Source organism: Citrus clementina, unplaced genomic scaffold (assembly GCF_000493195.1).
Source record: "Citrus clementina cultivar Clemenules unplaced genomic scaffold, Citrus_clementina_v1.0 scaffold_3, whole genome shotgun sequence".
Taxonomy (NCBI): Eukaryota; Viridiplantae; Streptophyta; class Magnoliopsida; order Sapindales; family Rutaceae; genus Citrus; species Citrus x clementina.
The window spans coordinates 30213432-30227621 of record NW_006262339.1 but is presented as its reverse complement, the minus strand read 5'-3'; the positions used below and the strand labels follow the sequence as shown (position 1 = coordinate 30227621).

General features: G+C 31.4%; 1 pseudogene; it reads right to left on the bottom strand.

The window, feature by feature from the left end:
• Positions 1-1748: 1748 nt before the first annotated feature.
• LOC18049871 lies at positions 1749-11129 on the bottom strand (annotated as a pseudogene).
• Positions 11130-14190: the final 3061 nt, after the last annotated feature.

Here is a 14190-nt window from a genome sequence, read left to right as displayed (position 1 = left end):
GCCCAATTTCCATAATTTAATATGTATGGAAATTTGTGGCGTTACAATTTGTCCCCTCCTAACAAAAATTTCATCCTCGAAATTAAAAGGTTACCTTCTGCATGGAAGAGTTGAGGATACTTCTCCAACATTTCTGCTTCTCGCTCCCAAGTGGCTTCCTCAATAGAATGATTCATCCATCGTACCTTCACTAGGGAAATAACTCTATTCTTTAATACTTGCTCGTTTCGATCGACAATCTCAATAGGCTGTTCCTCATACGACATGTCTTTCATTTATCTGAATCGGTGGATAGTCTAGCACATGTAAGGGTCTGCAATGTACTTTCTTAACACAGACACATGAAATACATTGTAAAGCCTAGACAGACTTGGTGGTAAAGCTATGCGATAGGCCACCTGACCAATTCTCTCTAAAATCTCAAATGGTCCAATAAATCTAGGGCTAAGCTTCCCTTTCTTCCCGAATCGAAACACCCCTTTTCCATGGCGATACTTTCAAGAAAACAAAATCTCCTTTTTCAAATTCCAACTCACGTCTACTACGATCTGCATAACTCTTATGTCTGCTCTGAGCTGTTTGAAGATGTCCTCTAATCAACTTGATTTTATCAACAGTAATCTGTATTAATTCTGGACCCAAAAGTTTTCTTTCACCAACCTCATCCCAGCAAATTAGGGACCTACACTTTCTTCCATATAATGCCTGAAATGGTGCCATGCTAATACTCAAATGGAAGCTATTGTTATAAGCAAATTCGATCAACATTAGGTGCTCTTCCCAACCACCACTCAAGTCTAGCACACAAGCTCGAAGCATATCCTCAAGGGTTTGAATAGTCCTTTCGGATTGTCCATCTGTCTGTGGATGAAAAGCAATGTTAAATCTCAATTTCGTCCCCAACTCTTTATGTAAGCTAGCCCAAAATCTTGAAGTGAACAGTGGATCTCTATCAGACACTATTGACACTGGAACTCCATGAGGCCTCACTATCTCCTTAATGAACAACTTAGCTAGTTGCCCTACATTGTCTGTACTCTTCCTTGCCAAGAAATGAGCTGATTTCGTCAATCGATCAACAATTACCCAAATGCAATCACATCCCCTCCTAGAACGAGGTAATCCAGAAATGAAATCCATTGTTATGTGTTCCCATTTCCACTGAGGAATAGGAAGCGTTTGTAAAGTTCCTGCGGTCTTTGATGTTCAATCTTTACTTGTTGGCAGACTAAACACCGAGACATACAAGCAGCAATATCTCTCTTCATATTCCTCCACCAAAAACTTTGCTTTAGATCACGATACATCTTAGTACTACCATGATGCATACTGTAAGATGATTCATGCGCTTTTCTTAAGATCTCTGCCTTAAACTCTTCCTCTGCTAGCACGCATAGTCTTTGCCCCAACCATAATGCATCTCCATTATCAAGTCTAAATCTGGGCTTATGTCCTTTGCTCACATCTTCACGGATTTTATTGAGTTCTATGTCGTTCTTTTGAGCTGCCTTAACTTTATCAATTAGAGTGGGTTGGACTATTAAATTGGCTAACAAGTCTGCTTGCCCATGAGCAACTACCTCAATCCCACATCTCCTCAAGTCTTTTACCAAAGGTGATTGCATGGTGATAAGATGAGCCATGCAACTAGATGATTTCCTACTCAAGGCATCTGCTACCACGTTTGCCTTACCTAGATAGTAATTAATAGAACAATCAAAATCCTTTACCAACTGCAACCATCTTCTCTACCTCAAATTCAATTCATTTTGAGTAAACAAGTACTTCAAACTCTTATGATCGGTGAAGATCTCACAAGTCTCCCTATACAAATAGTGTCTCCAGATTTTTAGAGCAAACACTATATCAGCCAATTCCAAATCGTGAGTTGGATAGTTTTGTTCATGATTCTTTAGCTGCCTAGAAGCATATGCTATAACCTTACCATGCTGCATTAAAACGCAACCCAAACCATTTCTAGAAGCATCACTGTAAATCACAAAACCTCCACCTTCAGAAGGAAGAGTTAAAATGGGGGCAGTCACCAAATGACTCTTGAGCTCTTGGAAGCTCTTTTCACATGCCTCATCCCAATTGAACTTCACATTCTTCTTAGTCAAATTAGTCAATGGTGTTGCTATGCTAGAAAATCCTTTGACAAAGCGCCTATAATAACCTGCCAATCCTAAGAAACTCCTTACTTCAGTCACACTAGAAGGCCTTTCCCAATTCACAATTACCTCCAATTTCTTAATAAGGGTTATAGGCCACCCATAATTATCAATGAAAGCCCAATTTCCATAATTTAATATTATGGAAATTTGTGGCGTTACACTCCACTTCTTTTTTTAATTTTAATATTATTTTATTTGTTATATTAATGCAATCAAACCTCTTTGTCTCTTGCTTTCGGTTATGATTTCTCCTTTATTCTTGAATTTTATCTATAATATAAAATTAAGACAAAATTGACATACTATAATTTAATTTAACATAAAATTCTATTAGAGGAGCATTAAGATAATTTATAAGTTATGAACGCATTAATCAATACTATAAGTGAAAAAATAATAATTTTAACCTTTATTAAAGGAACATTTTCTAGTGTTAATTAATACATGAAAACTACTTAATTAACTATAGTCTATTCCACTAAAAGCCTAAAGTTACACTCTAATAACCTATGTAGTTAAATAAAACCCATTTAATTAAAAATCTTTTTAATTAATTTTAGCCTTAGTCTTAGACCAATAACAACCACTTAATTGACCCTTTCATCTAATGCTCAAAATTAAAGCTTGGCTTATGATAAATGTCATGCCTCTATAATCATATATTTACCCATAAGTCACTATTTCTTCTAATAATCACTTTTAATATATTTATATTTGTAAATAAATTACAAATATATATTATCATTCACTAAACAATTTATTTAATAAACTACAGGTACATATTTAAATAATCAAGTACTACAAATAGATAAGGTAAGGATGATTAGCATATTTCCATTTTGTAAGTATATATTCTACTATCCATGAAAAAGTCTCTCCAAGCTATCCAGGTTTTGACTGTTTATATAGATCTTACTCCATAATAACTCATAAGACATAGGACATGAATGCAAGTTCATTATTTACCCAGGATTAAGGTCGATTAAGCTTTTTAAAGCTTGTGTGAATCATGATCAATGATACTTTTTGAACTATATCATAATTAACTATATGTGTATATTGAAATATAAGTATGCAACCCAAGAGGGGGGGTGAATTAGGATATTAAAAATTATTCAATTTTAAAACAAAACTCAATGCAAATCTAAGACGGATTTAAAGCAATAACAAATAAATCAATCAAGCCCAATAAAAAGATTAAGGGAAGAGAAAACAAACACAATGATTTTTACGTGGTTCGGCAATCCCCGCCTACGTCCACGCCTCCAAGCTCACCGGGCTTGAGGATTTCACTAAGTAAGCCTCCAAGGCTTCAAATGCTTACAATTGACTTTCAAGGTGTCAATGGACCTTCACAACAAGAGATTATCCCCAATCTCTTAAGCCAAGTGTATCCCAACACTTACAATCTTTTAACTTGATTTTACAAAAAGGATTACAAATGAATTTCTCTCACACAATGTGTTTGATCACAAATGAAAGCTCAATGTGTGAATGAATGAGATGAATACAAGGATTTAAAGCTCAATGAAAGTTGTATTCTCAATATTTTGCTCAATGATGATCGTTGGAATTCTTCTTGTTTGAATTGAATTGAGCTTATTTATAATTGGAGCTGAAAAAACTAGCCGTTATAGACTGTCTGCTCGAAAACGGTTCGCCGTTAACCATTAACGGTTAACCGTTTAGGCCGGTCAAAGTTACCGTTGGGCCAATTTTCAAATAAACGATTTGCCGTTTAGGATTACCCTTTCGCCGTTAAATTCCAGAGACCTACAAAACAAATTTGGTTTAACCGTTCTTACTAAACAGTTCAAGGTTAGCAATCTGGAAATAATCGGTTAACCGTTTTTAGTAAACGATTCACCGTTATGTTCAAGAATCATCATTTTAACAATCATATGCAGAACATGCTTTCTGGAAATTATCGGTTAGTCGTTTTCAGTAAACGGTTAGCCGTTTGCTACAGTGATCGCTACAGTGAAATTCTTTTCTAAAATTATAGTTTTACCCCAAAACTTTCTATAATTATACTATGGCCTAAAACTTTACAAATAAGTCCATATCCAGAGTTTCAAAACTTTTTCAATTTAGACCATTAATTGAAAACAACCAATTTCATAAAATCATTTTTCCATTAAGTATAAAACTTTTATATTATGAAAATAATGATTTATTTAAAATAATTTGAGCTTTTAAAAACTTAATCATTCTTAATCTTGTTTGTTATCATCAAAATCAACATTATGGATGCATGTATGCTAACATATATCTCATTATATACTTACTTTTCTCGAAGTCTCCACTTCAATGATCTAGATAAAACCACTCACTATAGAAATAGAAAAGCTATTGTTTTACATATTAAAATGTCCATTTTATTAGTGACTATGAATAATCTTTTATTTATAAAGAATTTGTAATTTATATGTTCTAGTATTGACATATTATATCCAATAAATAAATCATATACGTTATAAATAAAGGCTAAGAATATACACTCAATATGAATTATGAATAAGTATATTATATTATATCCAAAAAAGTGTTGTTACAACGAATGCTTTAAGGGCATAATAATAATCCTAAGTCTAATAGCTCTTAGAGAGTTTGAGAGAGTGTTTCCTTCAATGCTTAGTAGGAATCTGCGTTTGAGTGATGTGAGATAATATGTATCTTAAGGAAATTTTTCCTTCAAGAGTTTGTGAGAGTTTTGGATGTATTTAGGTCTTTGAGAAGTGAGGTTTCGTTACTCAAATTTGTACTATATTAGTTGTTAGTAAAACAATTATTCTCTCTTATCTTCATGGATGTAGGCATTATTGTTGAATTTAAATTTGTGCATCTTTATCTTTGTAAATTATTTGGTGCGTATTGCTCACACATTTGCGCATGAGTGGTGTTAATCCACACAACACTTTCTGCACACAACACTTTCAATCCTATCTTATTTGTAAGATAAAGACTCCACAAACACTAATATTATATTTGGTTTGAATAGATGAAAGGAGAGAAAAGGATAGGAAATGAGAGGAAATAAGGGAAGGGGAGGGGAAAGAAATAAGAGAGAAGAGATAAATTCATTGTCAACCAAACATAGAATTTTAAACCACACTCTTTTCATCTTATTTTCTCTCCTTTCTCTCTCTCCTTTACACTCTTCCTCTTCTCCTTAGCCCTTATATTTTCTTCCAACCAAATATCGGGTTAGGGTACTTTGCAAAAAGGCTTGGATTGTTATATAGATTGAAATATTATTGATGCTAAGGATAAAGAGAGTTTGTATAAAAGCAAACTATAGTTAATTAAATGGTGCAATGAATTTGAATTTAAAAAAAAAAGAAGTGAATGAAATCAACTGAGGCTATGAATTTTAATCTATGGAATCAATTAATTTGTAATTAATTTGCCATGAATTAAATTAAAATTGTTGATTGAAGTATTATGAATAGGACTATGATTTCACTTTATTACCACCAAGAAAGAGAAAAGGGAAATAATTCCTTAAAAGCATTTCCTTTATTACATCTCTATCTACTGTCATACAATTGCCAATAGAGCGTTTAGAGAATATTTCAATATTGCTAACGGCAATATTCTAGTCTTGTTTTATCCCAAAGGTAATTTGCATAAGAGCCTATTGGCAAACTCTTTCAAGTGAGTGCAAAAAAAACTCAAGTGTTCAAATTCAATCCGATCTATACAATTAGTTCAATCTACAAAAATCCAATCCATAAAAATTCGATTTACGGATTGGTGGATTGGATTAAATTGAAAAATTAAAAATTCACAATCAGTGTATTGGATATGGATTTACTTCTATAAATCCACAAAAATCCATGAATCTGCAAAAAAAAAAAAAAAAAACTTGTAATGTGGCATTACTACTTACTAATAACAAAATAAGTTAAAATTTAGTTATGTTAATATCATATAATATTTCATTCATAATAATATAAAATAAAAAACAAATAAATAAGCAAATAAAGCTTCCTAAATAGTTAATTTTCATAATTTTAGTTAATTTTTATGTATTAATCAAAACAAATGAGATTTTTTCTTTTTGATATGTTATATTTTGAAATTCTAAATGTATTATTCTAACTTTATTTCAACAGTTAATTTATTTAAATCTTATTCAATTTTGAATTTGATCAGTAGTAACGTTATTTTTATATTAAATTTTTTTATTTAATTAGTTTGTGGATTTGATAGAACTATAAATTTTTAATCTGTAAACTAATCTGCAAAATGGTGGATTGAATATGTATTAGATCAAATCTGCATTCGATCTGCAGACACTTGAATTGGACTTGGATTGAATTTCACCAATTTGTGGATTTGATTAGATTGACAATTTAAAATCCATAAAATTGTTGATCGGATATAAATTGATCTCCAATCTACAAAATCCGATATGCAAACACCCAAAAAAAAACCTTAAAAAAAGTGTTGCAGACGCTTCAAAACCATTGATCTGTCATATTGATTTCTCTTTTCCTCAACATGAACTTGGTCCAAATTGGACCGTCAGGATTTCGTTTAGGTCCAGTGTATAGACGCCAAGATTTCGACCCTGTTTTTCACCCACTCTAGATTGGAGACTCACATTTTAAAAATAATTTTTATTTTTTTAAAATTTAATTAATTTTTTTTAAAGTCGAAAAGTTATTTTTTATTTTTTATTTTTTTCTTTCACCACAAGAGGCCTAATCAACTTTGTATACTAATTAGAAAAAAAAAATTGTATCTCTAAATTTATTTGAAAGAAGAGTACTGAGAAAATTTAAAACAGTGAATATTGAATCTACAACTACAATACCATAATAATTACATCAAAATAATAAAGTTCTTGCTCTACATATATTATACGGCATGAATTCTGAAAACTTGGGATAGTAATACACACTGAATTTTGTGTAAAATGATATTAGCACCATGCTGTGGATATACAGTTGCCCCACGAGTAGGAGCATGTATATAAGTTGGTGAAAGCTGGAAAGTGAACTTCTGCAAAATCATTGCTAAAGCCAATTTTGATTCCAACAGGGCAAAGTTTTGTCCAATGCAGATTCGAGGACCCCAACCAAATGAGAAGAATGAAATTTGATTCTTCGATGCCTTTGAGACTCCTTCTGAAAACCTCTCCGGGTTGAACTTTTTTGCATCATCGCCCCAGTATTCATGATCATGATGAACAAGCATTATTGGCAATGAAAGTGAAACTCCAGGTGGTATAACAATTTCTCCTAGCTTAATCTCCTTAACATTAGTTCGAGTAAGCAGAGGTGCTGGTGAATATAACCTCAGTACCTCGTACAGAATTTGGCTTACCTGCAACAGAAAACGGAATCATTTGGGAGGGCAAAAAAAAAAAAAAAAAAATTAGTTAAGGTTTTAAATTTCACTGGATTTCCGGTCTTTTGGTTTGCCAAAAAAGCTCACTATTTGTTAATTTTAGATTATGATTTTTTAAAATATTACATACATATATAACAAATCCCTTCCCATTCCCTGTATAAGAAGGGATTTGAACCCTAGACATTTTCGTAGGTTTTATCATTTCTAAAAACCAACCCCCATGGCCAAAACTACTGCATAATCTAAGTACCATGTATAGAACTCAATTCGCTTACCTGTACCATAGACTGGAATTATTTCTTCAAACAAGGAAATCCAATGTCCTCAGTGACTGATAAAAAATTTATTAAGGTTAATTAATTGTGAAAATCACAGAATATAATTCCGATGTTGTGGTACGATGTCACAGTACTGTTGGCACCTCCCAAGATTTTCTCTAATTTATGTGGCTTCTACTATCTTTGATAGTAAAATATTGACAAACACTGGTCAGGTTAAGAAATTCAAGTGGTATCGATTTAAGGAGAAGTAGTTTTCAAGTGCGGATGTTTGGATATTCCAAATTCCAAATTTGATCGTTGATTAGAATAAAAATAATTCTACACCAGCCTAGAGTCCTAATCGTAGTTCAAATTTATATTTTGGAAATCCAGACTTTGACACCTGAAAATTAACTAACAAGAAATTGAGTCTTCCCAAAATTTTCAACAAATTAGAAAAGCTATAGATATTTAAGTAAGAGTAAGATTGCTTACTACTTTCAACTGGTTCAGCTCTTCAAATTTTGGTTCTCTATTTCCAAAAACTTGACAAACCTCTTCCCTTGCTCGTTCTTGCCATTCAGGATGTATGCATAACAAAACCATTGTCCACACAAGCAATGATGCAGTGGTTTCCTGCCCAGCTAGATAGAACAGCTTGCACTCTTCAATCACCTCTTCAATACTCAATCCAGTTTCCTTCTCCTGAATCTCTTTGTGATTTGATTCCATCAAGATACCCAATAAATCATCATTATTGCTGGCTTTTCCAACTTTCAGAGCTTCCTCTCTTTTATTAATGATACCCTTTACCAGTTCTCCCGTTTCATTGTGGTTGCTTTTCAATTTTCTATTCAGTCTATTAGGCACAAACCTACCAATAAACAATTCTCATAATTAAGTGCAAGGCACGCGGAAATTATTTATATGCTAAAACATTTGACAACACTTTTCTACACTATAATAATAAGGATTCTTTATTTAGAAGACCACTTCTAATCTTATGTAGTTTTATAAATACACACCTGATATAATATCTTTAAAAAATTAACACAGCTCAGGTCACCAAGAGTACTACGAGGAATAATTTAAGTTGATTAATAATTAAAATTACCTCCATCCTGGAATATAAGCAAAAAATGAAGCTTGAATTAGAAGATTAATTTGCTCCCGTAGCACTTCAACTATTTTTCTTCCTTCTTCAAAGCTACTGTCAAATGCTGTTCGAGAAATCACATCTGCTGTCAGAGTTTGAATATGAGGCCAGACATCTAACTCACAGGACTCATCCTTTGAAACCGAAATCTCCCATTTCCTCAGCATGTCGTTACAGCACTTATGAATTGTAGGTAACATATTCTTATGAAAAAAAAATGGAAGAGATTGTCAAACATTGTTATAGATCAGGTAACAATATGAACAGGCATATTGAAAATGGTGTGTGTTATTGAAAATGGTCTGTGTTTGTGTGTGATTAAACGAACTATAAAGGTGAAAACGAACCTTCAACTTATCATGATGGAAAGCTGGAGTGGCGATTTTTCTAACTTTAAACCACTGTTCACCAGCAACTTCGCAAGTGGGCTTCTCGGTTTTTGAAAGATATCATACTTCAAAAAAATTTCCCTTATCATTTTAGGGTCTGTGATGTGTATGTTTGGTCTTGGACCCATCCATATGAAAGAATTCTTACCTGTAATTTTAGCAATAAGGGTTACGGATTAGAATCTTGCAATACTTTGCAATAATATTATAGTGTGTTTACTAATTAGTAATCGGAATGAGTTAAAATCGGAATGGAGTGGAATCGAAATGGGCAATGAGAATCATAATAAATTATTTATTTTAGATATGAAAATCGGAATTGGAATGAACTATATTGTCATTAATATGTTTATTTTATCTTAAAATTAAAATGAATAGTTATAGGTTATTAAATTGACCTTAATTTATCATTGTTGTAGTAGTAGTAGTAATAATAATAATTATTAGTATTTTATTATTAATATTAATTATAATGGATAATAATTATAATATTATTACTATTATAATTATAATAACTACTACTACTACTACTATTATTATTATTATTATAGCAAAATTATTATATTGTTAATCATTATAATTAATATTAATAATAAAATTACTATAATAATAGTAGTAGTAGTAACAGCAGCAGCAACAACAACAACAATAGTAATTATTATAATTATAATAGCAATAATATTATAATTATTATCCATAACAATAATAATAATAATAATAATAATAATAATAATAATAATAATAATAATGAAGGATAAAATGAAAATTGTAAGATTTAAGTGGGGTAATATAATCATTTTAGGGAATGAGAATTCTATTCCCACCTCTCCGTGAGAATAATAACTCTAGTAATCATTCTCAATTTTAAGTGGAGCCCACCATATTAATTCTCATTCCACCTCTTATTTAAGCAAGTAAAAAAAATTATTCATTTCTATTCCTTAATTTTTATTTTCATTTCCAATAAGTGAACACATCATTAGTCTCTACATATCCAACAAGAAATACAAAAAGTAACTAAAGTACACATTTTTTAATATTCTATATCTTCAATTGAAGTCCAAAATGATAGAACCAAGGTTACAATATGTTGAATATCAGCAGCTCTCATAACATTATTAAAAAATGGATTTCACTGGGAAAATTACTGCCGACAGAAAAAAATATTGATGTAAAAATGAGAGAAGTTTGAAATAACTCAAAACCCACTGGTTTAGGACAAGTTATTCGTCTGGTTTTATGGGCGTTTTTGGTTTTTAATATTCTTAGAAAAAAAAGGCAAAATTTATTTTATTTTATGGCATCTTCATCTTGTTATAATTAAAAAAAAAAGGATCCTTTAGTTTTTTCAATTTTTTTTTTTAAGTATGCATTACTCTTCTTCCGAGATGAATGTTTTTATAACGCGTTAAAAGACACGTAATGCGAAGAAAATGATTTTTAAAAACAGGTGAACACCATATTTTATTTATTTATTTTTAAAAATAGAAGAGCGTTGAAACTTAATTCAACTTTTTTAGCCCTTTCTCAAATTCAAATTAAAGTAAAAAAAAAAATGCTACAGAACCAATCCACCAGGTGGCATCAACGCCTTGTTGGGCGAGTAGTTTCCATGAAATACTTTGTAGGAGTTTCCGGAGAATCCTTGCTTTCAGAGGAACTTTTCTAGTTTCTTTGGCTTTAGCCATACCCAATTCAGTAGCATCCACCAGGCACATGCTACGGCTAGAATAGCTGTAGAGAAAGCAATGGAGAAAGCCACAGCCCAAAGTGTAGCCTCCATTTTCATTGAATAGAACAGAGAGGAAACAGACAGAGAGAGGGAGAGAGAGATTGTGCTTAACTACTATATCTTGACTCTTGGTGAAGCCTCTTGCAAGGCGATTTATTATATTCCTCATTTTAAGATATCGGGATATCCAATTCTGTTGTGTTTGTGGGTCCTCATCGTGTCTCTTGCGTAGAAATTACTTATTAGATTAGAGTTGGACTGTTGACGCCCCTCGAATGTACTCGTAAAATTCCATTGAAAAATAATCTCTATTTAATTCTACAAATTACATTTCGATTATCTATCTCAACAAAAATCTCAGTAAATTTCATGTCTCTCTGATGAGCATATAATACATACATATTTTACCATTAATTAAATAATTGTTAGTTATATTTATTTGTTATTTTTAATTAATTGAATTATTTTATTGAATAGGGAATGAATTGGAGATTATGGATAAAAAGAGCATAAAGGAGTTCAATTTGTAAGCATTAAAGATTAATTTATTTTTGGAAGGAATTAGACGTACATGCATGTGGAAATCAAGCCAAGAAACCGAATTCAACAAATTCATTTACCCATGCACATGCGGACAAAGAAGATAAATGGATGGAAAGCAACTTAAAGGGGCCCACACTTGGCTTTTACAATTGGAAAAAGGAAATCCTAGTACAAGCTTAATTGATGAGCACGTGAGTGAGAGTAAAGAAAAATAAAAGGCCAAATCCTTTAGGCTTTAGGATTGACAAGGTGGGGCCCATTTTAAAGGCTATATAAGAAAGCTAAGCTCTTGGCTTTTGGGGGGAGTAGCCGCCAGTGGAGGAGAATTCGGCTTTGGAAGAGAGCAATCCGCAGCAGCAATATTTCGGCTTCCCATGGCTGATTTTATTTCTTTTGTTGCTCTCAATTCAAGTATGTCTAGCTAATTTTCTTACACTGAGGTTAAGGATGAAACCCTATTCAATAAAATAATTATCTTTTTATTTAATTAATTCCCTATATATGTTCTTTGATGATTATGGTTTTTATTTCACATGATTAATTGGATGTTAATAAAATCTTTTCATCAATTCTGTCATGCATTATTGATTGTTAGGATTAATATTCGATTAATTCTATGCTTGGATCTATAAAGTTTATACATGATTATCTTTGATTTTATGTCTTTCATTAAATTGTTTACATGGAGTGCTTAGGAAACTTTGACTCTTTGTTATTCAATATGTTTACATGAGATTCTTAGATGTCATATTATTAAGCAGAAAAAGAACCTACATTAGATTTAATTACTTGGGCTTAATTGTTATATCCATGAGATGACATAGATTGATTTCGAGTTGTCACTCTAAAATTGGGGATTAATTAATATTTAGATAATTACTAATTGAATAGTGGTGGATTCCGAAACCTTGGTAATTTTTATCTCATTAAATTCTCATTTACTTTAATTGTTTTCTTAGTTTAATTAGTTTAATTTCTCTTAAAACTCAATTTGCTCAACTAGGTTAGAATTAATATTAATTTTAGATTTAAATTAGACTTTTCAATTTATAACAATCCCTGTGGGATCGACCTCGTTACCACTTTTCTATCTCTAGATTCGTGCACTTGCGAGTATATTAAAATTTTCACAACACTCTCTCTATGAAACTCTTACAAGATCAATGACATTTGTCTTTTATTTTAAATTTATAATAATTGTTCTTATTCAACATCGTAAGTCTGGCACTTGAACTTATCAAATTCAGTTTTGGAGTGATTTCTTTTCTAACCACCGAAACCATAACTTTATACTTTGAATAAGAGTGAAACCTTTTTTTTTTCATTTACAAAATGTTGTATACTTTTAGAGTTATTTTACTTTAAATTAGTCTTTATCTTGTATTCAAAATTGTTCTTTTTGAATAATTCATTTGATGGTATTTAATAAATGGTTTGTAACTGAGATCCTACATCTAGGTCATAAACAAACCTAATTGTTGATGATATTGTTGTTGAAGTAGATGGGTGCGACTAATTAAGTTTTGTATAAAATAATTCAAATTAAGGTTAAAATTGTAAAATCATAAACAAAGGGGTTTGATAAGAGTTTAAGAGAGGTGCCAATAGCTCAACTCATTAGATTACATATAGATAAAAAAAGGTGATAGTTTTATTTTTGTGCTATCATAATATTTAACAAATAAATCTGGTGTCTTCAATAGGACTCACCAAGTTTATTATTGTTTGTGGACACATCAGATTTATTAAAATGTTAGGTCCTATTAATCGAGCGCAACACTTCAAAATGTCAGTTCATGTTAGGACGATCATTTCATGATCTTTATCTTCTTAAGAGTAAATTTAATTAAGGTAATTGGTGATCAATAAATTAAAAAATAAAAATAATTAAATTCTTATCATACACTAATATTAAAAAATCGATGTCACAAAATTTGTTATAAAATAAGAGAGCTCATATCAAGAGAAGATCATAATCCATACAAGTGTTTTTCTTTCAAATGACCTGCTTCTTAATGAATATCAAATTATGTATTGTTATTAGTTATTACATTGGCAAGTGGCACCAAGGAGATGTATTTTGAAATTTTTTTAGCTTTTTTATCATTGTGTTGCCAACATAAATGGATGGAAATGCAACTTGTAAATTTTAATTTATATCCTTCTACTTTCCCGTTGTTTAACTCAACTAACTTTAAAAAAAAATAAAAATTATTTGACAACTACTGAATGAAGCTTATGTATGTGCATAATAATCACTACGTGCATGTTTGTATTCCTCACTATATTGTACCAGAACCCCTCATAGTATTAAAGTATTGCAATACCAAAAGTATTATAATACCAAGTTTGGAGATTACACCACAGAATATTGTAATGTGGTCAAATATTTACTTTAAACCTGCGTAAACTAAAACCGCGTGGAGTGGGTTTGTGAACGCAGCTGCTTTTGCTTCTTTTCTTCAGTTTTAGAGCTTCAAATCTTCAGATCTTGCTCCTACAAATCAAGGAATATACAGAAACCCAAGGCAAGCCAATGCAGAGGGAGATGACGGCGATGATGATTGGGGCGAGT